This window comes from Anomaloglossus baeobatrachus, chromosome 5 (assembly GCF_048569485.1).
Source record: "Anomaloglossus baeobatrachus isolate aAnoBae1 chromosome 5, aAnoBae1.hap1, whole genome shotgun sequence".
Classification (NCBI taxonomy): Eukaryota; Metazoa; Chordata; class Amphibia; order Anura; family Aromobatidae; genus Anomaloglossus; species Anomaloglossus baeobatrachus.
In genome coordinates this window covers 190,917,010-190,944,958 of record NC_134357.1, presented here as the reverse complement: position 1 = coordinate 190,944,958, position 27,949 = coordinate 190,917,010, and the positions used below count along the sequence as shown (strand labels likewise).

At 43.1% G+C, this 27,949-nt stretch overlaps 1 protein-coding gene across 6 annotated transcripts in view; it reads left to right on the top strand.

Moving 5' to 3' along the window:
* Nucleotides 1-27,949, top strand: part of ZMIZ1 (zinc finger MIZ-type containing 1) — a 553,945-nt gene that overhangs the window by 60,417 nt on the left and 465,579 nt on the right. The window contains exon 1 of one of the 6 annotated variants that reach the window (XM_075349060.1): nt 7,702-7,720. The exons of the other annotated variants lie outside the window; for them this stretch is intronic. The gene's annotated coding sequence lies outside the window, so the exon portion shown is untranslated. Of the gene's footprint in view, nt 1-7,701; nt 7,721-27,949 lie in introns of those variants that run through there. 6 annotated transcript variants of the gene reach the window in all.

The following is a 27,949-nucleotide window of genomic DNA, read 5'->3' as shown; positions in this document are numbered from 1 at the left end:
ACAATCCGGCATATGCATCTGTGACGCCCTGGACTAGCCAGGTAGTCACAGACATAACATCACACACCCCCTCCCCTAGACAGTCACACCAGTCAAACAAAAACCCTTGTTGCCTCCCTCCAGGGTCTGATGTCCACACCAGGTGGGGCGGACCCAGTCTGTTGGCCCCACCCACCGAGAAGATCACAGGTCTGGAGGCGGGAAAACAGATTTAGTTTTGGAGATGAAAGTGAGAAGACAAACTGTCGGTGTCTGGGTAGGGGCCCAGACACAAACAGCAAGGTTGGCAGACGGTGGTGGCCGTCTGCAGGAGTTAGTGAATCTCTGCAGAGCCATAGGACCGGGGTCGGGCGTTGGCCCACCGGTACCGAACCGGGGAGCGGAGTGAAGCTAAGTACACAGGCAGGGCCATCGGACACCGACCAGGCTTGGAGCCGCCGACAATAGTCAAATCCGAGTGTGACAGGAACCCCAGGGGTTTCCCAATAACCAAGACCCGACAGAAGGCAACAGTCCACACTGAGAGGCTATACAGCCACCGCCACAGGCTAGAGATCCAAGGGCCAGCGCCTGCGGGCAAAACTGGCTCCTACGGCACCTATACGCCGGGGAGCGGATTACCGGTGGGCAACCACAGGAGTCAGAACATTCTAACAGGTGCAGGGAAAGACAGCCACCATCACCCTGTCTGAGGAGAGCACAACACTGCAGCCGGCTGCGGGACCCGTCCATCCAGCCGTTTGGTTTACCAGAGACTCTGTCATTGACTGCCTGAGTGAGTACACCAGTGCCATCCGGAACCGCGCCGCGCTGCCCCTGCACCCCAGCCATCCAGCCTCCCCGTATCACCATCTGGGCCCCGGGATCACCAACCCCTACCCACGGAGGGGACAACATCCTAGCTGCTCCCTACCATCCTTCCCGGGAACCCCGTCACCAGCAGCGGTGGTGCTAATAATCACCACGACCCGTGGGTGGCGCGACAAACTATCTCCCTAAACAAACCACCCCCTTTTCATTCGTGGACGAGGAGCGCTGCTCGAGTCCCCGGGTCCGGCCCACCGCTCGAGCCACCGAGCAGCAGCAGAAGCCCCGGAACCGAGCGTGACGAGCGCGTCCCCTCCGCCTGCGACACATCACTCGCCCCCTCCCCAACATACACGTCAAAGTAGTCCCACAGGCCAAGAGTTCATTGCGCTGTTACAGTCCCTGAATCATTGGTTCTATATCTTCATACGGTCCCTACAGTAGCATAGCCATGTTCAGCATGCAACATGAAGGGGGTAATGGTGCCCTTTTATTTGTGTGTGTGTGTGTGTGTGTGTGTGTGTGTGTGTGTGTGTGTGTGTGTGTGTGTACGTGTAATATATATATATATTATTTTTGCAACTAAACCACTAAAATACCTACAATAGGTAGGATTTTTTTTATGGAGCCAAGTCCCCTATATACCTGTAGAAGTGGTTAAATTAGAGTTTTGGGTAACAAAATGTCAATTTGGGCATGAAAGTTAAACTTCCCTTTGTTCCAATAGATCTACATGTAAAGGAATTCCTTAATTTTATTTATTCCAGACATGGGTATGCTGTAATTGTTCATTGCCGATTTTTTTTTTTTTTCTTTTTCCTTTTAAGGGCTGGTTTCTTAGAATGCTTTTTTTACCCTAATGTGCGGTGTTCAGTGGCCACATTTTTGTAATCTTATTAGAGGAAAGTTGCTCATCAGTTTGCATAAACATTAGACAGAATCCGTTCTGTTGTGCCGCTTTCTCGTCTTCGATGTGTAGCATAGCATTATGTTACCGTGAAGCCATGCTTCCTGATTTTCTCTGCGTGACTTATATACAAGAGAAAACGTGCCCACAGTTGGAGGAAGTGTGACCCACAGAGGAAGCCTCACTGCAATCTGGTTCCTACACTTCCAAAACTTACAGGGGTCGAAGTGGCTTTCTTTTTTTTTTTCTCCCGCAGCACTTCTGAGGCAACCAGCACTGTAAGCTATGTGTGTTACTCCCCTACACCACCTACACTTCTCCTCTGACCATGTCGCTGGAAATGTTTTCTACAATGTTTTACAAAGCAGAAAGATACGATTCAACTTGGGTCTAAAATTGTCAGGACTAGTGACATCAACAAGACTAGGTGCAGTAATGTGTCCCATCCATCCATCCATCCATCCATCCATCCATCCATCCATCCATCCATCCATCCATCTTATACATGTACAGTATATTTAGCTAAATATAGCCTTCAATATGTGTAATGAGTATGGGGGGAAAAATTCTTTGAAGAATTTTCCACCTTCATAGCCAAAATATAGTAGATTTCAATGTGTATTTTTCCATAAACCTTTCCAAAGTCTATTCTTCAACTTTCAAGATGCAGAGACATTATGCCAAATGCAGCATTTAATCAGCTCAGCGTCTGTATTTGTTTGAATATCTCCAGCTAAAACACTGAAAACTGCTCCTAAAGTGCATTAAAAAAGGCCCAAAAAGTGTATTATATTTTTTTAACCCTTTTAAACCATATAATGGAGAGTTCCACAGCTGCAGAAAAGCACCTTTGCAGCATTATTGGTACCAAATGTGAACGTGTCAATGATTGGCTTACGCTGTCGCCTGTGCTTGCGAGGATTTCCTCTGGGTATGTTCTGCTTTTCACCCTGCTATTTTTATAGCACATTGCTTTTCAGGAGAGACCTGCTCCTGCTCTCCCGGCTTCCTGCTGACTGGAGGCTGTGCCCTTCTTGCTGACAGTTCAGACCAGTGAATATTTCCGCGGCTGACTCAATCAGAGCAGTCTCTGATGTTGGAAGCAGAGAGAGCTTTGCCTCTGTAGCATCTGAGGAGTGCAAAGGCACTGAAGCTGCCTGAGCTCATATCTATAGGAGAGAGCTTGTAAGTGCTGCACTGTGCTTAGGAGATGGTGAGGACATTTAATAAGGTTGCATATTTTTGCAAGCACTTTTTGCAATTCTACCCATTAAACAATAACTTATGAATAAACCATTAAAGGAAATCTGTCAACAGATTTTGGCCTGTAATCAGAGCACAACATGATGTAGGGGCAGAGAGGCTGATTGTAGCCATGTGTCACTTACTGTACTGCTTGGGACAGTTTTGATAGAATCCCTGTTTTCTCTGCTGCAGATGTAATAGTGGTGAGAAAGCTACTCTGTGTACAACCCTGTCCACATCACTGACTGGCAGCTTCCTATGTACGCTGTCGATCAATGATTGGAGGGGATTACACAGATTAGCCTGACTGGTCTGCAGTCAGACCTAGTCAGCCAGTGATAATCTCCTGATAAAACACTGATTACATTGAAACAGCACACAGCCTAATAAGTGACACATCCCTTGTATCAGGGTCTCTTGCACTAATATATATATTGACAGATTGCCTTTAAGAAACTGGACCTCATGCACACAATTGTATTATAGGATTTATCCCCTCCTCCCCTGATGAAGCTTATGTAGCGACACGCGTTTTGGGTGATTTGGTGTTCCATCTTGCTATGTGATTATACGCTTTGCTACCTATGTAGCGCTGCCTTTGCTGGGACCATTGTACCTGAATATGGACTCCTTGTGAGCTCTTGGGGGATTTTGGATCTTTGTACTTTGTTTTTTCCTCTTGTATTTATTTGTTATTCCCCCAGGTCTCACATTCAGGTTATTGTGCTTACTGACACCATTCTCACTTGTGTATCCAGGACCATATTTAGGTAATATAGATGATCCCAGAGATAGAAGTACATTATCTCCTTCTATTGATTGTTTATTAATGCTTGTTTGCAGTGTATTATGGCATCATTTTGGTGGTTCCCTAGCTATATGATGGACCCTTTTTTGTGCTTTTAAGTGGATTGAATGTTACACTTTCAATAAAATTTGTATGTTTTTATATGTCCTGGTGGGTTGAGTGCTGCTTTATGCCTTGGCTTTTTTTTTTCTAATTATTGACTTCTGCTGCTTTGTAGGCATTATGCACCCTCACGTCATTTATTTGGTTTATTTATTATCCATGTATTTGCTGTGCATTCCTACCATGTTTATCTATTATTAAAGGGAATCTGTCACCAGGTTTTTGAGGTCTCATCTGAGAGCAGCATAATGTAGAGAGAGACCCTGATTCCAGCGATGAATCACTTACTGGGCAGTTTGCTGTCATTTTGATAAAATCAATGTTTTCTCTGCTGCAGATATAATTAATAATAATAATTGTATTCATTTATATAGCGCTATTAATTCCACAGCGCTTTACATACATTGGCATACAGATATAGCAGTTATACAGAGCTCATGAATATGCTGGACTACCTGACAGCAGGCCAAGTAGTCCTCTAATGATAATCTACTGCTGATTAAACTGTTACTTTATCAAAACTACACTAAGCAGCCCAGTAGGTGACACATTGCTGGAATCAGGATCTCTGCCCTACGTTATGGTGCTCTCAGATTAGGTGTCAAAAACCTGGTGTTAGATTCCCTTTAACGCTCTGGACAACCTCGCTCCGATGGCTCCTTCTCCCCTTTCCATAGGTGCTGGCAGTTGGCACTTATAAGATTCTATCTCGGTAATGTGAATGTCTATCTTCACTGTATACAGATTCTACCCATAAATTGAGAGTGAAAGATCAATTCAGGAGGGGATGGAAGTAAATTTGTCTGATAAGATATATTACAAAGTTTCTTATTTTCACATTTACTATTGATTTATGAAGTAAAAATGAAATCTTTAGCTCTTGCCTTCTAAGTGTGTCTGAGAGCAGTAAATCGCCAGGATTGCTGTGACTATGCTATTTGCATTGCTGTGTGGTATATGTTGGTTCTATGATACAGAAATGAATGTTATCGTTTCTTTCATTCAGGAAGCCTTTGACTTTGAATGTGGCTTTGTCACCTTGGCCATATACTCGCATTACATGTGCTCGTCCTCCGTGCCATTGTCTGTTGCCGCTATTCTCCCACTTGTTATGAAGCGGAGCACAGTTCAGTAATTCTGTGCTCTCATTTTTTCCCCTTCTCTGCTCTTCTCCTGCTTGTTCCCTTAGAGAATTGACCAAGCAGATTATAGCAGCAGCGAGTATGCTACTTAGGCAGCTGCCCATGAGGGAGAGGGAATGTTTTGGCCGCCAGATCAGATTCTCATTAGGCATTTCCAGTGAGCTGTGTAACACATAGTGTGCAAAACCGTAGTCAGGCCCTGGCGGGGAGAGGAATAAAGAGATTGTAGCAGCAGGAGGAGAGCGGAGGAGAGCGGCATTGCTGCTCCTGAGATAAACAAACAAAACCCATTTCCAGACGCTGGTATGTATCATGCGTGTATGCGGCCCACACTAGAGAACCCACAGAAAACAGAGGCCATATATGTCATAGCGTTTTACTGAAGCGTCCGTTTTATGGCGTGTGGCCACACAACTCATTAATAATGATGGCGCTATCCAGTAATCTGTATGATTGTGTGCTGCCATATGTATTCAGTGTTTTCACCCCATGCCCATATGGAAGTGATACTGAACAAAGGAAACAGGTCTTCTCCTCCATTGATGTATCTGAAGTCTGTGCTCACTCCATAGATTTCTGTCATCGTCCATAGCATCCGTGCAGCTTGTCACCGTTTTTTTCTTTATGTGGCGGCGCTGTATAGATAGATCACACAGCGCCACATTCTAGATCTGGGTCACGTGGGCCTGGCACAAGCCGCCGTCTCATCGTGTGTAGTCTACTTGTTCTCTCATAATACATGGATTGAGGAACTTTGTAAAACAGGAACAGCAAAAGCTCCCTGTATGATGCTGGAGATGAGAAGTCATGTTTTATTAACTGCCCCCCCCCCCCTCCAAAAAAAAAGCCAAGGCACTGATGTGCCTGAACATTAGCCTTTATCTTGCTAATGCAGTCAGGCAATATCTCCCCTAATGTGTCCGCTGGTAGGGTCACATAAATGCCATGCATAGGACGTGACAAATGACCTAATGGAGAAATGCGTCTTATTCCTAATGAGAATAGTGATTATTCGAATTCTTAAATTACTTACACAATATAATTTGGATGCCATAGCCACAATAATCAGGGCAACTAATACCCAGACATTTATTGTTTATAATGGGGCCAAATCACCAAAACAATGAGGCTGTCTGATGAAGAGCGTCTCTGCTCCCTGGGACTGAAAAGTGACTATACCGCTATCCGGTGCCTTCTGCCAAGATGGCCAGCCCAGTGGTCTGCGTACCTCAGTAAGTGTACTCCATGTCTTCCCTGCCGCTATTGTGTGGTGGGATGGGATGGCAGCAGAGGGCACTGGGTATGGCGACAATACAAATCACAGGTATAGTCCTCTCAGTCCAGTAGCGTTGCTTTATTATACAATTAGGCTATTTCTTCTGTACCCACTAAAAACAGAGCTAATGCATTTAAATGGAAAAATACATCCTCAAAGAAGGCCTGCTACAACTCCTGTTCTAGTAAATTTGTAGTCTTCATGAAACCATTCTGGCGCATCTATTCCTAGAGTTCTGCGTTATTCCATTCCTCTGTAACTCCTAGAAATGTCTGACTACATCAGAATGGGTGTGTAGACAGACACTTATACAGTGATTAGTCAGGGTAGGGGAATGGTCAGAAGAGTGTCAAATTATTCCGAAATCCTCAGGAGAAATGACAGGGAAGCAGCATAAGAAAGACTGCTCATGCATTGTTACCAATAAAGATTGGTGATATTTAGTGATGAGCCCATGCGCACATAACAAGCAGGCCGGGCACTCAAACAGGCTCTACTCGAGTACCGAGCAGAATGGAAGTCAATTGGAAACTCAAGCATTTTTCCAGATCTTCCAGAAAAATCCTCCGGTTTCCCTTTTGACTTCCATTATACTCCAGTTCCGCCCGCTCAGGCGTCCGGCCTACCCGTTCTGTGTACCTGAGCATGGTAGTGCTCGCTGATCACTAGTGATGTTCACTCATTAATTGGAGGACGTTTGTTGGTCAGTAGTAAGGCTATGTTCACACGTTGCGTTTCTGCAGTGTTTTTTTTCCATGAGTTTCATGCAGATTAAAAGTTGCTTTTTGCAGTACAATAAAAACCGATCAGATTTCAGAAGTCTCATGCACACAATTGCTTTTGTTTTTTTTCCTGACTAAAATGGAAAACGGCTGCGTTTTTGAAAGAAGCATCGTGTCAATTTCAGCACTTTTTGCGTTTTTTCACCATTCAAATCAATGAGAGGGAAAAACGTTGAAAAAACACAACCGCTGTGTTTTTGATGCTTTTGTGCTGAATAAAACTAACTTTATTAAACAAGCACTGTAGATAAATGACAAGACAAAAAAACCAGCAAAACCTACTTTTTGGAAGCCGCTTTTTTGCTGCCAAGAATGCAGGTTTTACCTGCAGAAAAAAAACGCAGCAAAAATGCAATGTGTGAACATACACTTCTGGTCATAAGGGTATTTCCGTGTACAGTTTAGACCTGGTTTCTTCTGTAAAAGATGAAAGGCTTGGTAGAGCATCATGGAGGGTTTCAGTGGCCTGTAACAGCCCATTACTGTTGACCTGTTTTCTTCAAACCTGTCGTTGGCAAAGAGCAGCGAGAAAGCCTAGCGAAACATGATCTCATCAGACAGGCTTGGATTTTACACTGCAGAAATTGCAATCCAGCGGCCAGACGTCTGTAGACACAGAACTGTACTCACTACGCCATGATTTCATTTAAGGTACGGTAGCACTCGGTCACAAGCTTCCCTCCGAAAGCATGGGAATTACAAGTGCACCCCAGATAAGCTTTGGGAAGTGTGTGGGGTATTTACATGGCTGAGAACAGGAAGGAAGGAAGAGGTCTGAAGACGGTGGAAGTGGGAATGAAATGGCTTTCCCCCCAAGGGAAGGTGGGGAAATGTAGAGGTGGAGGGGGAGGGGGGCTGTGAGAGAATTGCTCTATGATTCGCATCAGCTGCTTTCTTAAAGGGAGAATGTATTTTGCCAGGAGCGACGGAAACTGAGATGCATACATAATCTATAGTGTAAAGGGAGTGTTTGACCGTCCCCTTTTCATGTGCGAGACATCTGGAGTAGATTGACGGTCATAATACAGTCTTTTAATGTGTTTACCATCAGGAGTATTGCTAAGATGCTTCTCCTAATCCAAAGCGCCACATCCAGATAATTACTGCGCAATCTGAAGGGAGTATATGAACCGTCAGACATATTATGTGGCAGTAATGAGATAATTTGGGATAGGTCCTAGTGATATTGAAAGGTGTAGCTTGTGGTTGTGCACTCAGTTAAATGACCTCCCCCTGTGGATGGTGAGCCCTCTCGGGCAGGGTCATCCAGGACCAGTCTGTGCCATGTATTGTACTTGTTTTTATTATGTACACCCTTTATCACATGTAAAGTACCATGGAATAAATGGCGGTATAATAAATAATAACACAGAAAATTCATATCTGCTACATAAAGCATGTAGGTATCAGGCTAATATGGAAAAGCATAAACTGCTGTTTTGGGACTTGCGGTGCAGAACATACACCGTATAGACAACCTTTATGGTTGGTACCTCATCTTTATAGGGGCAAGTGGCCAGGGCTTTATGAACCGGTCACTAAGAAGTGGAGCTTCTTAGTGGAAAACGTCAATATATCCACTTGATTTTTGGTTATTCCAAATGTCCATTCAGTGTAGAGGGTTCACCTCACAAAATAGGATAATTCAGGATCACTGACAGCAGTTTAGCGCAGGCAAAGGCTAGCAGCTGGTTCCTTGCCAAACCTCTTTAACAAAAAGAAAGGATAAAAGCTTCCATGTCCTCCTGGCAGCTCTTGTGCGCACTCTGAGGTCTGCACCCTCCCTCTGACAAAGGCGCATAGCGTGCGCACCAGCATTGCGTGCAGGACCACAGACTCCTTGCCAGGCTGGGAGGCGCAGGACAAGACTGCTGCACCAGGGTGGACCTTGCACTGCTTGCAGGCTCTCCCAGGTTTAATCATTACTGTAGGACCTTGCTCTTAACCCTTGTGTTCCAAGACTGCTGTTTCTATGACAGATGCAATGACGTTAAAGGTAGTAGCTATAATTCAGTTTTAACAGATTTTTATAGTGTGTGTATGTACATAAATATATACGTACGTACACACATAAATGTTATGTGTGGATATACTTCATTTATATAGTGGATCTCTAAAATAAATGGTTTCCTCAGCTCTCTACACCACTCATAAATGATACTGTTTATTACGGTAATTAGTTCTGGAGATATTAGGTGCCTTCCCTGCATGAAAGCTCTGTGATTGGTCCATAGGAAAAGGTTTCCTTTCAGGGAGCTTTTGTTAATACCCTGTCCACAGTGTATGGGGTTAATTAAGTAGCCCGCTTTGAACACTGTTTTTAGTTAGAAGGGTCCCAAGGACGTTGTCATTCACAGAACCCCCACACATCATCTGCAATGTATAGGGGACCCCACAACACGTTTAGCTCCCCAGCTGTCACGCCACATGAGAAGCGTTACACATATGTCATAGAACTTCGCTTAGTACCTAATAGATTTTTTTATTAAATGGGACTTTCATAAATAACCACAATCAAATGTCTGGAACAGACTTAATGTAAAAAAAATGAGCCGTGAGTAAATATACCCTGGAAGTGATTAATGTGATACTCGCCCAGAAAGCACATGTATACACAGTGATCATGGCCTCACATTCCCATGTACCTTATGTCTCTTATTAAAGGGAACCTGTCACCTGAATTTTCGCTATTAAACTATAAGGCTATGTGCCCACGTGTGTGCGCTCTGCACCACAGCGTAGTCACTGCATGTGCACTTCAGAGCGCAGCTGAAAAGCTCCGTTCTGAAACTTTGGGGACTGCAGAATTTGTGCGCTCTGGATGCTGCCTCTCCCTATAGACAGAATGGAGACAGCATGCAGAGAGCACGAAAGAAGTGACATGTTGCTGTTTAGAACGCAGCGATTTGGCAGCTTGAAAATCGCTGCGTTCTAAAACGCCACGTGGGCATGGATTATGCACAATCTTCATAGATTGTGGAGGGGACGCAGGACGCATGCAGTTACGCTGCGGTGCAGATCACAGCGTAACTGCACGTAAATACGCAAAGTGGGCACAGAGCCTAAGAATCCCCTTCTGCAGCTCCTGGGCTGCATTCTAGAAAGGTTCATGTTGCTACTGACCCCCCTTTCAGACCTAAATAAACACTTTATAAAATCTTACCTTCTGGTATGCTAATGAGCTTTGCTTGCCACGGGGGCGGGCTGTATTTCGTCCATTATTCCCCCTCCTGCCACTGTTCGCCGTTCCCAGTGTTGATTGACATAGATGAGGCTGCCGCCCTCATGTTACTCAGTGCTCCTGAAGTCTCGCGCATGCCCAGTGGCACAATCACGGGACTGAACACTGTTCAAATCGCGAGCGCCGGTGATCTTATTGCGTAGGTGCAAGATTATGGGCGGGTACTTGGATGTTGCTGGTGATGACAATGTCATCATTAGCGTCATCCAAGTAGCCGCCCATAATCTCGTGCCTGCGCAATAACATCACCGGCACTCGCGATTTGAAGTGTCCAGTGATCGTGCCACTGCGGATGCGCGAGATTATGGGCGGCTACTTGGATGATGCTAGTGATGACATTGTCATCACCAGCGTCATTCAAGTAGCCGCCCATAATCGCGCGCCTGCGCAATAAGATCACCTGCGCTCGCGATTTGAACAGTGTTCAGTCCCGCGATTGTGCCACTGGGCATGCGCGAGACTTCAGGAGCACTGAGTAAGATGAGGGCGGCGGCCTCATCTATGTCAATCAACACTGGGGAACGACGAACAGCGGCAGGAGGGGGAATAACGGATGAAATACAGCCTGCCCCCGTGGCCAGCAAAGCTTATTAGCATACCAAAAGGTAAGATTTTATAAAGTGTTTATTTAGGTCTGAAAGGAGGGCCAGTAGCAACATGAACCTTTCTAGAATGCAGCCCAGGAGCTGCAGAAGGGGATTCTTTTAGTTTCATAGTGAAAATTCAGGTGACAGGTTCCCTTTAACTAGCTAACCTGTGAGGTTAGAAGCTAGGTTGGCTCAGTGGTTAGCATGGTTCCCTCCCACTTGGGCCCTGGGTTCAAATTTGACCAAAGGCAAGGAGTTTTATTCTTGAGTTTCTTTGGTTTGCTCCCACATACTGCTGGTGTAATTTGACTTTCTGTGAGTTTGGTCCTAGTCACAAGTGGACAGACTTGGGAGCCCCTCAGGGTCTATTTCTGTAGGGATGTAAGCACCTTAAATGCCACTAGAATAAACTTTCAGTGTGGAGCGAGGAGCTGCCTTGAAGCACACTTCTGGACAAACGTTTGCCTCGTGTACAGAGCTGTGTAAGCCTACAATTATTTCAAGATTTTTATAGAAAACTGGTTGTAATTGATATCATTTATACTATTCCAAACTATGGTTTTAATATTCATCTGCTGACATGAAGGAGCAGGATGTATGAATCCATTAATTTCTGTTTGTTCGTTTGTTTATCCTGATCTCATAATCAGTGTCTATAATAATTCCAGGGCTGCAAATAATGGTGTGTTTGTAAACGAGCAGCGAGATCTCCAGCACGGAGAGGTTTCCCACAACTATACGTTCTGCCTATGTGTTCCACTGATTTGTATCCTCTGAAAAATGGACACATTATGTCTGTAGAACCCACACAGATCAGCTACTTATGCTAATCTGCCTGATTAATGATGCCACCTTAATTACTTTGCAAACAAAGAGCAGCACAAAACAGGATGGTTACCTGCAGCTCTTAGCGCCACCTAATAATGTCAGATATATAATCCGTTAAAAATAAATAAAAGCATTTATATTTTTTGTTCTTTAATTTCTGAGAGAAGCATAATTGTAAAAACACATCTGTCATTGTAAAGGAGTGTCAGGCAACAGCTTCTAGAGGATTTTTCTATTGGCATGTCAAGGAAATGTCAAGATATCTATATACTTCTAAAAGATAATGATCGTTTTCAAACATGTTAAGTGTGATCACGTGCTGCAGTGTTTAAAGCCTACTGCTGATATGTGTCAGGAAAAAGAAATGTACCGAAATAAAGCGTTTCCCCATTCACAAATGCTTCGTCAAGCACCTAGTAACACAGATGAGGCCAAAGAGGTATTGATTTTATTCATGTGCTCAGAATCTGGTGACAGTGTGTTAATGATTTTTGTTGGAATATGTCTGAATTTTACACATGGTGATCACTTTGGAAATGGCCTCTAAGAGGAAGGTGGCCTTCAGGCGCAAAGTACATGATTACATATGTATGGCGAACTCTTTCATATTTGTTAAATCAGCAGAATTGCTGTAATGAATAGTAGTAACAAGCCAATGGAATAGGTATATATATCATGTGTCTCATCCCCGATTCTATTCATATACCTGCGTATGGCATATCGTAGCTCAAAGGTGCCAATATCTTAAGGCTATATATACGGTATGTATAGTAACCTCATTTTGGTTTAATAAAAAAAAACCCTTAATGGTAGACTACCTAATTTCTCTGAATGAACAGCTACCTATACACAATAGCTGCACACTTTTTTTTTTCTTTTTGTTCAGTTATTTGTGCAAATTATTCTAAGTGTTGGTCTTTGATAGTTTAGTCTTTAACCTATTGCTCTCCAGCTACTGAAAAGCTTCAGCTCCTAACATACTTGTTCTAGATTTGCAACAGGTTCAAGGCCACTGAATTCCTACAAGAGGAAGAGTGCACCCAGATCTGAAATTAGCAGTAACTATACACTATACAGCTCCTGTACAAGGACTTAGAGATTGTCTTAGGATAGGTCATCAATGCCTGATTGGCCAGGGTCCAACACCCAGCACCCCCACCAATCAGCTATTCTGTCTGCCGGTGGTGGCAGGCGGCTGGCAATGCTTAGTTCTGGAGCTGCTCCGTCCTCTGATGCTGGTCGCAGCTGAGTACTGCATATCTACCTCCAAAAGATCCTTAGCTTCAAATCAATAGAAGTGCCTCGGCGTGAAACTGCCATCCTCCTATGTGCGGCGTCCATCCACTCCCCGACCTGTGGTGATTTCATGGATATCTATGGAATAAAGTAATTTTTTGCGTGCTATAGTGAGTGCCACTAATTTTCCTCTATTTGTTGATATGAATGTATCTTTGACTGAGTGAGTGAGCACCACCACTGCAGCTGATATTTTTTCAGGGGATCTAATCACCTATCCGCTCCGCTAGCAATCACATTACCTCTGGTGTAGGACTGTTTCTATGTTATTGCTATCTATCAGAAGACTGAACAACTTCGGAGCTGAGTATTTCCTGCCAACTACTGCTGGCACCTAGCACAGCTGATTAACTGACCAGCGGGGGGCAGGTTGTCGGACCCTGGCCTATCGGACATTGATGACCTACCCACAGGATAGACCATTGCTGATTCTAACCTGTCAAACCAATGTCCAGCCTAACTTAGGGCCTAAGGAGTTGTGTGTGACATACGGATTCTCTTTAGTGCCTTTTGAATCTGTCATGTACCCCTCAGGCAACTTTTACACACATTTGTTTACAGCAGAAATATCTGAACCAAGGAATATAGATATTGGGAAAATGTTTGTTTATTTTCCACAGCTTTGACTATAGATTAAGTGCAGAATTCTTAAGCAATTTTTTTGATGATGATGATGATGATGATGATTGATTTTATTTTTATTTTTGAACAACGCCAGTGTCGGTCAGACCAAAAGGTTAATAAGCCTGAATATTTAAGAAAGTAACAGGTGTGGTTTTGTCTTTTTTTTTTTTTTTTGTGTGCAAAATGGAGTGACTAAGTGAGCAGAATTATTATGTAACTAAAGGGAAAATATATTTTCCCATCTGAGTTGGTTATTATCACTGCCATAACTAAAAATAAACAAACTGCTCAGAATGTACAAAATACATAAAAAAATGAAAATAAAAAATCAGTGACAATATAGCCGCCCTTCTTGTCACTAAGGCTATGTGCGCACGTTGCGTATAAGCCCTCAGAAATTTCTGCAGCGATCTGAAGAGCACATGTGCGCTTTAGATCGCTGCAGAAATGTCCGTAGTGAGCGCCGATTCCATGCGCTCTGCCTGCAGCTCCTCCCATAGACAGAGCAGGAGTTGCCGGCAAAGCGCAGGAAAGAAGTGACATGTCACTTCTTTTTGCGCAGCGCTTCGGCAGTAGCCGAAGCGCTGCGCTCTTAGACGCCACGTGCGCACAGCCCCTGCACAATCTCCATAGACTGTGCAGGGGCCGCAGGACGCATGCAGTTACGCTGCGCTACAAAGCGCAGCGTAACTGCATGTTTTTACGCAACGTGCGCACATAGCCTAACAGTCACAAGCCTTCCATCCATGGAGTCTGTCAGTTTCTTACCAACCACAGCCCCCAGATATTAATCAGAGAGGTAACTGGTTTCCTTCATCATAAATTTCCCATTTAAGGCCCTGTGCGCATGCGGTTTTTTTTTCGCAGATTTGCCGCGGTTTTTGCAGAAGAAAAGGTTTGTTTTTTGTTCCTAACCTTGCGCAGTCCTTCCCCAGCAAAACCTATGGGAAAAAAAAATGCTGTACGCACACTGCATTTTTTTTTACCTCTTGGCTTTGCTACAGAATTTGTGCAGCAAAAAGAATAGCATGTCACTTCTTTTCCGCAGGTACCTGCAGTTTTTGCAGGTACCAACCCGCAGCAATACTGCAGCAAACCGTGTCAAAACCTCAGGTGCGTTATTACTGCGGTTTTTGCCGCAAGTGCAATATCCTGCCAGAGAATGCGGATTTTTCTTAGTTATTTTCCAGTGCGCACAGGGCCTAAGAAGGACCCTGTTATTTTCAACAAAATAATGATGATTCTGTTATCATGCACCATTATCTTAGCAATATATAAAGTGCTGCGCCTGTAGAACTTGCAAAAATTTTTGACTTTTCAGACAGTTAAATCTCTCTTTTGGACAGTTTTGCACACCTTGTTAAAAGGTGTTGTATCCTTTAAGCCACACTCCTTATCCTTAAGCTACACTGCCATCATTACACAAATACACATCACCTGATCTGCTTCATCCAATAAGCATTCAAGGTTATATAGCATAGCTTGGAGGTGAAAATCTCTATAAGGATACGGTTCCCCTTGCGCATAGCTTCTGATGCGAGAGCATTGTAAGCGATTTGCTAATTGCCCCTCTGCTGCGAGTGTGAACCGAGGGTAATGCGACTGTGATGTGATCTTGCGATCGTATCACAGCTACGGAAAAGACGGAGGGAGCACGGTCTCCCTCTTCTCCGTGGCCTGTTACTTCGTATATCACACTGATGACATGCGAGTGCAGTGCGATGTTTCACACACTCCCATAGACTTGTATAGGGGTGCATGAGCCGAGACTAGCAGCCGATTCATTTCTCAGGCCGTTCTGGCATGAGAAATCAGTCGCAGATGGACACTGCCCCATAGTTTTGCACTGGTGCGAGTGCAGTTCCATGTTTTATCGGATTGCACTCGTCTGTGCAAAACGCAAGTGGAACCGAACCCTAAGGCTATGTGCGCACGTTACGTACAGTCACTGCAGAAATTTCTGCAGCGATCTGAAGAGCACACGTGCGCTTCTAATCGCTGCAGAAAATGTCCGTAGTGAAAAAAAAAGCCGATTCCATGCGCTCTGACTGCAGCTCCTCCCATAGACAGGGCCGGGGACGCCGGCAAAGCGCACGGAAGAAGTGACATGTCACTTCTTAGAACGCACGCTTCGGGCAGCAGCCGAAGCGCTGCGCTCTAAGACGCCACATGCGCACGGCTCCTGCATAATCTTCATAGATTATGCAGGGGACGCATGCAGTTACGCTGCACTACAAAGCGCAGCATAACTGCATGTAATTACGCAACGTGCGCACATAGCCTAAAAATGATAATATACAATGTGTGCCGCAGCAATTGCCTATTATTTTTTTATTATTATTTTTTTAGTAATAATGTGAGTGATAATTGGTTAAAAGTAATTCACAATGTTTAGACTGTATTAATCTGTGTTCAACTTTGTTTTTTCTGCTCCCTAAATTCTGGACAGAAAATAATCAGTATCATTCATTTTTCTGTGGATGTAACTGGAGTATAGGCTCCAAATGCAAGGCGTCACGGAGAGCGCTTCACTAGGTTCACGTTTAGACACAATTATTAAATGTGTAATTAAAGCTCTATTGCAGTGTTTTCTTTTAATTATTATATTGAAGTGGTGCTTTTAACCCCATCATTCTCCCCCAGCCGGTTTTCACATTACTGACCAGGTCAATTTTTTTCAATTCTGACCAGTGTCACTTTATGATGTAATAACTCTGAAACGCTTAAACATTTCCCAGCGATTCTAAATTTGTTTTTTTTTTTGTTTTTTTGGTTTTTTTTGTTATTTTTATTGACATATTGTACTTCATGATGTTGGTAAATTTAAGATGATATTTTTTGCGTTTTATGAAAATGTTGGAAATTTGGGAAAAATTTTGGAATTTTCAAACTTTGAATTTTTATGCCCTTAAACCATAAAGTCATGTCACACAACAGTTAACATTTCTCACATGTCTACTTTACATCAGCGCACATTTTAAAAACTGCACCCCACAATCTGCTCAAAACCACATTCAAAAAGTTTATTAATCCTTTATGTGCTTCACAGGAACTAAACCAATATGGGAGGGGAAAAAAAATGAAAATTTTACTTTTTCCCACAAAAATGTTACTTTAGCCCCAAATTTTACATATTCACAAGGGTAAAGAGAGAAATTGCACCATACAGTTTGTTTTGCAATGTCTCCTGAGTACACAAATGCCCTATGAGTAGTGGAAATCGACACCGCAGGGCTTGGAAGGGAAGGAGCACCATTTAAATTTTAGAGCCCAAAATTGTTTCAAACAGCGGATAACAAGTCACTCTTGGAGGGCCCCTGATGTATTTAAACAGCGGACAGTCCCCCACAAGTGACCCTATTAAGGAGGCTAGATTGCTCAAGGAATTTATCTAGACGTGTGGTGAGCACCTTGAACCACCAGGTGCTTCACAGAATTTTAGAACGTTGAACTGTGAAACTGAATTTTTTTTTTTTTTTTTTACCACAAAAATGTAGCTTTAACCCCAATTTTTTTATTTTCACTAGGGTTATAAGAGCTAATTGACTACATTTGGATCTGCCATTTCTCCTGAGTTTGCTTATACCCCATATATGGTCAAAAACTGCTTTTGGGGCACACTACAAATTGAAGAAGGAAAGGAGTGCCATATTAAAGCTCAGATTTAGTTGGGATGGTTTTTGGGCTCTTTGTCACATTGGCAGAGCCTCTAAGGTGGTAGAATAGCAAAAATCCCCCACAAGTTAACCCATTTTACAAACTGCACTTCTCAATGAATTCATCTAGGGGTGCAGGGAGCATATTGATACTACTATTGTACCACAAAATTTTATACCATTGGGCAGTGAAGAAAAATGACATTTTTTACCACTGAAATATGGTTTTAACCCCATATTTCCTATTTTCACAAGAAAATAGGAAAAAAGGCCCCATAATGCGTTGCACCATTTCTCCTGAACTTGGCAATACCCCACATGTGACAGTACAGTACTGTTTGGCCGCAGGGCTCAGGAGGGAAGGCGCAGCATTTCATTTTTTTGACAAAAGATTTTCCTAGAATAGTTTGCAGAGTCCATTTGCAGAGCCCCTAAATGCCAGAAGATCAGAAAACCCCTCAAGTGACCAAATTTTGGAAATTTGCCCCCTCTGGGGTTTCATCTATGTGTATAGTGATGATGTAGTCTTTAGACCCCACCCACGGAGTCAAACGCAATGAATGTTGCAGAATTAAAAATTGCAAATAAGCCCTTGTCATGCCCAGTGCATAGTTCCTCATGCTTCTGGATACACACACACCCATAAATTAAGCCGGCTTTTGTCACTACCATAATGCCAAACCTGTGGATGTTAACTGTGGGGCTCAGAAGGGATTGGGGGGCACTTTGATTTGGGAGTGCAGATTTAGCTGTTTGTTTGTTTTTTTTTATTTTTAGGGGAGCAATAGCACTTTTGCAGAGCCTTTGTGCTACCAGTAATGTGGAAGACCCCTATATTTCTGTTAACAGATGACAGACATACGTGGGAACTTGTGTTTTTGTGGATTAAGTTTGAATGCTATTTGGTGGCAATTTTGTGGTATAAAAAAATTTTGGACCTATTCACATTTATCCCGTGCTCTATGCCGAGCACTTGTATCAGGATTTCCATTTACATCTCCGAAATACATGATTCAGGTGAAAGCCCCGACGGATAAATTCACTATAATGAGGCAGTAGAGTTACTCCGGACTCCGTTCTGCTTCTGATCAGTGTTATCTGTCTTTTCAATAGTGTGCAAAACTGTTGATGACCACATTTTTGTGCACACCTTAAAAGACATAAAAAGATGGGCAGTAGAGTGTAGAATTCATGTGAGCCGCGCCGTAAAGCGAACTTTGGGAGGCAGAATCAATGAATGAATTAATCAACAGCAGTTGAAGAATTAGCTTTATTTATTTTTTTATGCCATACACCTTACGATATAAGTGATTAGGCAGCTTTATTCCTCAGGTCAATACAAGTACACCGATAAGACAGTTATATAGTCTTTTTTTGGATTTTTTTTTTTATAGGCTTGGGTACTATCACACTAAACACTTGTTTTCAAAACAAAGGTTTGCTAAATCACCAAATTCTGTAGGCTGCTGGGGGTTTTGTTTTTTTTTTTTTTCTTAATTTTCTGCCAACATGGGCATGAGGGCTTTTTATTTTATTTATTTATTTTTTTTGCAGGATGAGTTGCAGTTTGTATTGGTACCATTTGGGGCCACATAATATTGTTTTGATCACTTTCTATTCTGCTGTTTGTGAGGCAGAATAAAAAGAAACAACAGCAATTCAGGACTTGTTGATTGTTGTATATTTTTTTTATGCTGTTCACAATGTCATAAAAGTGATCAGACAGTTCAGGTCAGTACGAATACAGCGATACCACATTTATATAGCTTTTTTATGTTATCCCTTTATTTATGTATGACTTTTTGATCGCGTTTTATTCCACTTTTTGTCAGCTGTGTGATGAATAGACATAGTTTTTGCTACTTTTTTTTTATTCATTTTTATTGCAGTATTCACTAAAGGCGTTAACTAGTGTTAGTTTTATAGATTGGGTTGTTACGGAAACGGTGATACCAAATATGTATCTTTTTCTCGATCCCTGGTTTGATCCCAGAGACTTTCCATATCTTGGTGACCCACAGGTCGTCATGACATGGCAACAATTGGTCCCTGGCTATCACATCGTTATGACACCAATCAGAGGGAAGAGGGAACGCGATCCCTCTCCTAAACTCCTTAATGCTCTGATTTAATAGCGATCATGGCATTTAGGGGTTAAATTGCCAGCGACGTGCTCACATAATCACCAGGATGTACCCCATAATTCCTTGGTCGGGAACATCCTGAACATCAGGATGTATGGGATGTGTCGAGAAGGGGTTAAATCTGAGCCCCCTGCCTCTTGTCTTATACTCTCCCTCTGTCGTCTTCATCTTCGATCAGTGCTGCTCCTGCCAGTCTTCTTCAGTTTATGACCTGATGGCTGCTTCAATATTTCATGGAGCGAGTCGGGAGGTCACGACTCAATATTGGTGTATGAGAGCATAATTCTGGCTCTCATAGACTTGCATTGAGAGTTTCTCACATAACTTCTGACTTGCGGTCAGTTAGAAGCCACTCATGGGTCGCACATAGAGTGATTCACACAGTCTAATGGGCAGTGACTGAGAAAAGGAGCACAACGCTGCTGGATACCAGAGAAGATATCAGTAGGTGAGTATAGTCACGTTTGACATGGCACTACATAAACCCATACACAGGTTTAGAAAAAAAAAAGTTGACAGCTTATTTAAAGAGAGCCTTTTTACTGTATATATTTTTTTATTTTTCAGATAAGCTGAGTACTGTTTCGATGGTTGATTCAGGAACAGGTTTTTTTTTTTTGGGGGGGGGGTTTGTGTGCCTCTCCGTTGCAAAGTTTAAGCAAATTTTTTTCCTTTCAGCCAATTGGAGGTATACAACAGGATTTCTGTCTTAGAGTAGAAAAAGCCGACAGGTTTTGTTATACGCTCAGTTGGTTGTATCTTTATGGTAGAGGGGACGGCATAACTTTGGAAGAGACGGCACAGAAGTAAAAGAAAAACTTCCAGAATCCGTGGATCAGTGGCAATTGGAGGAGGTACAGCTATAAATAAGGAATAAGGAGATATAATCTGAAATGCATCCGATATCTGCACTTCTGTGGGGTTTTTTATCATTCATTCATGAAATAAACTGTATTGTTTTTAGAAGGAAAAGGCAGTGCCACTTTCTCACAAAAAAAGAAACTGTTCCATAATTGGTGAAACAGTGGTTGTTGGAGGAGGTACTCCAGGGATGGGTGTTCTTTATGAGTTATTACTCTTATTGGGAGCGCTATGTATCATGGAAACGGGGGGTTCTTAGGCAACATCTCTGCAGAAAATGGGGACCAATCTGCTGATCAATACCAAATGCCCCATTGCTGCTTTTCTGCTCGCACTAATTTTACATGTTCGATTCATTTGTTAGATGTAGTCAGCATTAAATCCCATTCACACCAATGTTGTGTAAACTTTTTTTTTTTCCCTCCGTAGTGTTTGATCTGCAATCTTGTGCTGTGCCTTATTACAGCTAAACGTGTTTGGATGATTACATTTCAGCATAGTGGAATAAACCGTGAGCCATGTTAGGCGGTGTGTGCGGTAGATAAAGCAGTGCTAGGGTTTCCTGCATTGCAAATAACAATATCGGCCTGCTTTGTCTGCTTACCCCATCATGTATAGCAATAGCTCTTCAGAAGAAAAAAAATGTACAATTTTTTTTTTTTTTTTTTTCTCAGTGTTTTCTTGCAATGACTGCTTTAAAATACAGATAGCCCAAAGGCAGTAGATATATATGATTACACCGTGCATTTTGAGAGGTGGTACTGGGGGAGGTCCCTAATTCTTGTTAACATGAATTATCTCTGCAGCGTATGCTGTGGTTAGTCCATGACAGCATCTCCCTATCCGTGTTGTGCTCAGCCCTCTCCGTCTGTGTGCAGAGGCGCTGCCTGCTTTATTATGCCCCTGGTGGCCCATTCTTGTATTTATACACACTTCCTGCCCTATCCCAGGAGCATAATTATTTCTATTACAATATGCTACAAAGGCTTATCTGGCCCGATTAACTCGGCACTTGCTTTCTTTTAATAAGTGCTTATTTATGAAGTGTAAAGCAAATGCCTTTAAAAGGTAGAGCTTCGTCAAGCAACGTGTATCTGGGCTGCTACAAAATAAAAGCACTCAACCATGAAACATCTAGTAAAGTCTTATATAGCTGTCTGTGAATAAATATTGTGAGAGCTCTTAGTGTCCCCTCCATTCTTTAACCACATCATTGAAATCGTGAAGACTCTTAACCTGTTCACCCTTTGTGTGCCTTGTATATAATGCATTTCTCTAAATATGAGAGCTGGAGATGATTGGTCTTTTCCGTTCCGCCAGCTTTGATCAATTTCCCCCAATGTGCTATGCATTTTCATTGTAAAAATACAATTACGGTAGGTCCTTTTTTCTGATCATACATTTAGTTCAAGATGCCAAATTCTAATAGTTTTTCCTATGGCTGGATATTTACTCATGATCTAGGCAGCAGTTACCGTATTTTGGGGACTATGACACACCTACGTTTTAAAGGAGCAAAGTAGGAGAAAAAAAAAAATGAAGCAAAAAAAATGTGGTAATGTCCCTCAAATCTGTGCTATTGTCCCCCATCCTGGGTCCCATTCTGTTACATATATGTTCCCCATCCTTGTCCCATCCTGGTATATATGATCCCCATCCTGATACATATGGCACTCATTCTTTTTCATATGGCCTTCATGGTATATATGGCTCTCATCCTGGGCTCATCCCGGTATATATGTCCTCATCCTGGTATATATGATCCCCATCCTGGTATTTGTCCCCCCATAATGCCACACACATTAAAAAAAACACAGATTATACTCACCATTTCTCCCCTCCCCAGGTGTGCTTTGTCCTCTCTTTTATGCTGGTAGCTTGTAAGCGGCACAATGTATGAAGTCTCTGTAATGCACCCCCATTACACGCGGAAGTCAGCTGCTGAAATATTCACTGCTCTCCGCCTGGGATTATGGGCATGGGGAGCAATGCATTTTTATTCTGTTTTAATAGTGGATACACGCGTTTGACCAGCCGCTGTTAAAAGCTGGCATCTGGGTGATCACGTGTTCCCACTATTATAGAGAATGAATATTCACTGGTCCCCACGCCCACAATCCCACCTGCCTCTGTGCCGGCTTCAGTGCTGAAAGGTGGGCTGGATTATGGGCGTGGGAAGCAGTGAATATTAATTTTCTTTATTTCCAGGCACACCTGTTCGCCCCAGTGCTAGCTCCTGCCTCGCCACACCCGCTCCGCCACCCCTCTCTCTTCCCCCACCACAGCCAGGTACATCCAGACTATAAAATGCAACCCCCACTTTCTGCCAAAATATTTTGAGGAAAAGGTGTGTCTTTTTTTTATAGTCTGCAAGATACTGTACTTTTAATTATTCCTGTAGATGGCAGGCTATGTAACATCCCTCAGACCTCTGTGCCTAGTGTTTGCAGGCGGCTGGACCTGTTACTGTGAGGAGGCTGGATCTATAATGAAAGGACTGATCAGGTTTTTTTTCTGGATTTCTTTCCTACAAACTGCAAAAAAAATGGGGCATAACAACTGATTTATTTTAGCAGATTTGCTGCTTTTGTGTTGTTTGCGTGGTGCCAGCCAGGGATTTCTGACCTTTGCACATGCTTCTTTTCTGGTGGGAAGAGCATGTGAGTGAGAGGTTAGAGGCTGACTGCTCAGACATAAATATTGGTGGTAGCAAACAATTTGTGTGACCACATAGCAATGCTTCTGTACAGGCACCTTCCAGGCATAAATATAGGCAATGCTACTATGGTGTTGTGGATTAATAATCCAGCTGTGATTTCCTCTTCATTATTAGTTTGCAACCACTGGTTTAAAGAAGGAGTTAATGCAAGTGAGCAAACCAGGAAGGTATCGGTGAGATTTCTATCTGCAGCATACACCATTTGTGTATTCATTGTCCATATTGCAGAGTCCACTTCTATTTATTTGCTCAACCTCTTTTCCTGACACCACATTCTTGAGCTACTTTTAGGGGTTTTTTTATAGACTTTATTAGAAAATACTGTTTTGCAGGGTTGTTATGTTTTATTCTATACATCGTATTTTCTTTGTTTTGATCTAGTATGTTGACTGTAGCCATCTATGAAGGATTTAAAAAGACCCATGAGGTTATTGCCTCATGGTATATGTGATTTTACCCTCTGACTGTAAGTGACCAGATTAAAAGTACTCACCATTTAAAGAATTGTTGTAATTTAGTCAGTCTTGCCCTTCACTGTAATCTTTCCCAGTGCCCATCACTGGTGACATAATGTGCCAGAAAATGTGGCTGGTAATAAATGTATGAATATTCTTCATTAGAGTTGGTGCAATATAATTTGCTGGGCTCGGTCTAGTGGCCATTCCATTAATCTGTGTCCCCTGGACCGGAAATCTTAAAGGAAACATGTCACTATTAATCTGCAGAATATGGGGGTAACTTGCAGGTGATTTGCGTTCTGACGCCGTGTGGCCACCGTACTGGGAATCCTCTGCCAGGATTTTTTTCCCCCCATTTCTGCAGCCTCAAGTTTTCAGTCATAGGGGCATGAATAGCGCTTCTTAAGTTACTGCTCAGTACATAGTGAGTGGTGGCCATAACCATGCCCAGGTATTAACTGACAGCTCGCTCTATACTAATGCAATGCTGAGCCCACTGTCTGTCAGTGCCATGACACTGCTCACTGTTTACTGAGCGTAGACTGAAACCGCACTAGCCATGCCTTTTAACTGAAAGCCCAATCTGCCAGGGGAATAATCTTTCCTCCCGGCAGCAGGGCTCTCTCAGTGTTGCGCACAATGGCAGAATGCTTTTAACCTGTAGATTAACTCTCTATCTGCAGATTCTTTTTTTTTTTTTTTTTTTCCCTTCTAACATGACCGGTTCCCTCTAAGAGCTGCCACAATCCTGACTACATCCCTGACTCTTGTTTTGATTAGCCGGCTTGGCACAATGTTACATGTCAATCTCGCAACAACAGGCTGGCTTCTCAAACAGAAAATCCGAGGATGCCATTAGATATAAAGAGGATCTCTGTGCTCCCATTTAGCCACAGATTAGAGACATAACTACTGGATGGGGTTCTGCATATCGATTTTTACCAACGCTACCGGACTCAAAGGGTAAAAATTTTCAATGTATAGATTTCACAAAATCATTTTAAAGAGAACATGTAAGAAATGTAAACTGATGTGGTCTCGCAGATATAGAGAAGTTGTGATGATGGGTATAAGTTATCACCTGTGACCAGTCCTTAGTAAATAGATACCATAAGTCCAGACTCGCAGTGTAAATAGTTTTCGTACTCTGCGTGACTGCAGATTGCTGAATTGTGCAAGCATGCGATATGCACGCTGTCACTATTCCCCAGAATTGCCTATGTGATTTGGTCACAAGCCGACTAGTTACCTCCGCCTTCTCAATAGACCTGAATTATGGGAAGTCGGAGATGTTTAGTCAACAAGTGACTACAAATATACAAATTCACATTTTCGCCCACTTACACTGGGGATATAGGGAACCGTGACATTATGAACACATAGCCCACTGTCAGAATTCAGCAGTCTGCAGTCACATAGAGGGGCTGCAGACTTTTGTCCTTAGCGTGGACAACTCCTTTAAGGCCATGTTCACACAGTCATCTTTTTTATTGCCTTTTTGGTGCGTTTTTGAGGTCACAAAGATGCACCAAAATGAATGCATTTCCTTCCCCCAGCAACGTCTTGAGATTTCTATTTTGCTGTCCACACTGCATCTTTTTTATCTGTAACTTGGCTGCGTTTTTGAAGATACAGCATGCCCATTCTTTTTGTGTTTATCCAGCGTTTTTTAGCCCTTCCAGTCAATATATTTGACTTAAAAAACGCATTAGGCAAAATGTGGTAAAAAAAAAGTCAAACGCATGCATTTTTTATGCGTTTTTGCTGCTAGTGTGGTTTTTGAGCATTTTTGGGGTCAAAAACGCTGCATCTTTGTGGTTAGAAAAGATGCACAGTGTGAACATAGCCTAAAGGCCCTGTCACACACAGAGATAAATCTGCGGCAGATCTGTGGTTGCAGTGAAATTGTGGACAATCAGTGCCAGGTTTGTGGCTGTGTATAAATGAAACAATATGTCCATGATTTCACTGCAACCACAGATCTGCCAAAGATTTATCTGTGTGTGACGGGGCCGTAAGTGTCTTTGTGGCGCCCCTGACCCGGTCAGGCACTACTGAGTACTACACCCATGCTGGGACAGTACTTCCAGGTAATCCTAAGGGCCAGAATGAGGTGTATATGCACAGACACTTAGCAATCAGTTCTCCCACACCAGTAGATGGGACCCTTGGGCAGTCTCCGGTGGGGCTGGCCTTCAAATCTTGTCAAGGGGTGTAGCGGAGGGGCTGAGAGCTAGGGAGTGCAGAGGTTGTCAGGAAAGGAGGGAGAGAGCCAGTCTGGTGGTGGTGAGTGGCGGTCGCGAGAGGGATACATGCGCGGCCACTGGTCAGACCCTGCACGGGGCAGTAACGGTTAGCGGGGGAGAACGGTCACCTGGTAGTGAGAGTACGGAGCTCCTGGTGACTAGGCACGGTTGGGGTACAGGATCCTAGAGCAGACTCCAATTTAATGACCTGCTAAACCTGCTGGTGAGGGGAACTACAGGTTCCTCACCAACCTTAGAGTCAGCCTCAGCAGCAACGCAGGAACCCATAAGGGTCAAGCTATCTCATTTGGTCCACGCTGCCGGCAAACGGGCCAAACACAGGGGAGAAAAGGCAGTAGCGACTCCCTGGATAGACCCCCATGGTACTTCATGTCAGATGTCAGGGGGTTATCCGAACACAGAGTGCTAGGAAGGCGAGCTAACAGGTTACCCTCAGACTGGCCCGATGGAGCCCTGGTCTTACCTGGTTAATCACAGCAATGCCCGGGTCAGCTCACAACAACATCTGAGTGAGTAAAAAGTCAGTTGAAAGATTTTTGGACTCACCCTGTGTTATTCCTGCTCACCCGAGCCCCTGGGGCCTGCCTCTCTCATGGGAGGCTACATCATCCGGCTGCAGACCCCATCAGCCCCAAACACTCGTAAATCCTGCAGTGGCGGTCATCCACATCCCTGACCGCAAGCCGTGAGTGGCGTCACGACATATAAAATAAAAACTGACATTACCTGTTGCCATATCGAATAAGCCCTGTGACGTCCCTGAACAGGATCATCACCCCTGGGGCGTCACATCTTCCTTACTGGAACCAGCGTTCAGCAGCTAAACCTCAAATGCATGGAAAGACATATATACATTTTATAAATAACCACAAATCCTGAAATAATAAAATCCTGGTTAGAGACTATTAATATAGTAACATTCCAATATCCTTCATAATTGGAAGCGGTAACTATGATAAGGTACATAATGGTGATCATGAACATGCCAATACTAAGAAACCATCTACACTCCTCAACATTGAAATTGCAACATCAAGAAAGACCAGCCGTAAGATTCTACAAATGCAAATCCAGGTAGTAGCAAGTGTCACTAAGATCTTCAAATGAACATATTTTCAAGCACGTAGCTCCAACCTGTAGCATGATGGTGGGGCATAAAAGCCAAAATGAAAGCAAATTTTGCTCAGCCATATGTAACTTCAAAAATCGGATCAAGTCTTGAGGGATGGTGGTATGATGGCTCCTATTCGTCGACATGTCCGTTATCGAAACTTGTCGCAAGCTGAGATGGACAGAATCTTTTCTTTGAGTTCATGTATGGAGGCTGAGAGGTCAGCACTGTTCAATGTTTCATGCCCCTGTGATTTGAAGAACAACGACCAAACTGAAGATGCAACGTTATGAAGAGGGAACTGCACTATCCTGGGATTGGTGTGAGGTGGCATATTGTTCAGTAGCCAGACCCCCCTCGTCTTTATTCCAGGTGTATCCACAGGTCAGCGTTATATTGCTTTGGTCATGGAACCAATGGTATGGTCATTTCTCCAAAGTGTAACAGGAGCAGTTTTTCAACACAACAACGCTAGGCGATGTGTTGCCTGTGTTACTGTGAGCAACCTGTATGACCTAAACATTCTACCATGGCCTGCAGCTTCACTGGTGCGTCCCTGGTTAAGCAAAGAGAACTGCCAGCATTGGATGTTGATGGGTTTTCCCAAGAAGTGCATTCAGCGCAGCAGAACATTCCTCAGACGACCATTAGTAACCTCATTGATAGCAGCCAAAGTGTGTAAGTGCAGGGATTTCTGCACGTGGTGCTCATACTCCATAAATTTGAGATGTTTTTTTAAAATGTTTCCATTTTTGTCAACATTTGCACCTTAATAACAAGTCTATCCATCCCGTGATTTCCATATTTCTACAATTTCTCCTCCTGTGGTGTTTATAATTTCATTGTTGAGGACTCTATATTTTGAAATGATAATATGCATGACTACAATCTGCTTCAAACTAATACATTAATGGTTCCTCCAGATGTCTGTTGTTTTCCATATATGATGAAAAATTGAAATATATATATATATTTTTTTTTTCATCAGCGTGGTCCGAGTGTCATATATTTTTCACCTTTTTCCTACTGGCAGTCCATCAAAATTGGACTGCACTTCAATGTTCTGAGTGCTGTCCATTCATCCCCAC